The sequence below is a fragment of the Capsicum annuum genome, chromosome 9 (genome assembly GCF_002878395.1).
Source record: "Capsicum annuum cultivar UCD-10X-F1 chromosome 9, UCD10Xv1.1, whole genome shotgun sequence".
NCBI lineage: Eukaryota > Viridiplantae > Streptophyta > Magnoliopsida > Solanales > Solanaceae > Capsicum > Capsicum annuum.
This window is the reverse complement of record NC_061119.1, coordinates 70,641,052-70,642,448: the sequence shown is the minus strand read 5'-3', so window position 1 is coordinate 70,642,448 and position 1,397 is coordinate 70,641,052.

The window sequence follows — 1,397 nt, the reverse complement described above, 5'->3', positions numbered from 1 at the left end:
GTATCCTTCTTTCTTTTTACGTTTCACTGCTTCCGTTGTTTATGTTTAAACTAGATGTATGTATAATGAATGCTAAGCTGTTTCTATAATGCATAACTTTTGGGTTGATTATGTAGCTGAAAGAAACTGATATGCTGCCTAGAAGTGAATGCATTCAGCTCTGTCATAGGTGGATGTCTATTAATATGTTGTCTCTGAATAGGAATCGCGAGATAAGAGAAACTCGGAACTCGAATATTTCATTCTTCACTCAAATATATGATGAAAAAGGATCAATCAACCAATTAACTGCACCTCAAATCAGTAGGGGATATGATGAGTGGGATATTTTCGCAAGAAATAGAAAATTAGAACACATGAATTTCCTTAAATGATTAGTGTGATCTTGGTATAGAGCTTCCACATTTCTAGTTTTAGCAATAGCGGAATTGCGGACTTCTCACTTAAAATTTCATTAGCTTGGATTTTATTGATGTTTTCTTCTTGCTTACAACAACAGCAACAACAACAACAACAACAACAAACCCAGTGTATTCCCACAGCGTGAGGTCTGGGGAGTGTAAGATGTACGCAGTCCATACCGCTACCTCCGAAGAAATAGAGAGGTTGTTTCTGATAGACCCCCGACTCAAGATAACGGAAAAGGATAATAAAAAAGGGGATGGATGACATAACCGAAATAAAGAATAGGAAATAATAGAATAAAATCACAGAAATTTGAAATACGGGAAATAAGAGCAACACATAATAAGAAAATAGGAACTAAACAATAGAAAATAGGACACCCACCTAGTAGTGACATACACTCACGTACCAAAGACACCTATGTACACTGTCCTATGATTACTAAATCCGGCTACACAAAAACTCTCTTGACTGCTAGCTACAACCCACACTCTAACACTAGCTTTCTACCCTAATCCTCGACCGACACGCTTTCCTATCTAGGGTCATGTCCTCAGTAAGCTGAAGCTGCTCCATGGCATGTCTAATCACCCCCCTCCAGTATTTCTTCGACCTACTTCTTCTCCTCCTAAAGCCATCCAACGCTAGCCTCTCACACCTCCAAACCGAGGCATCCGCATCCTTTCTCATCACATGCCCAAACCATCTCAGCCTTCCTTCCCGCATCTTGTCCTCCACCGAAGCCACTCCTACATTATCCCGGATAATCTCATTCCTAACTCTGTCCCCTTTAGTAAGCCCACACATCCAACGCAACATTCTCATTTCCGCCACCTTCAATTTTTGGATGTGAACGTGCTTAACTGGCCAACACTCCGACCCATACAACATGTTTTCTGCTTGCTTCAAAAAACAAATCAAGAGGGAAGGGCATCGAGGAAACTGACACAAAAAGCTCTTCTTGTTCCTATTTTGTAAAGGAAAGGAATTTG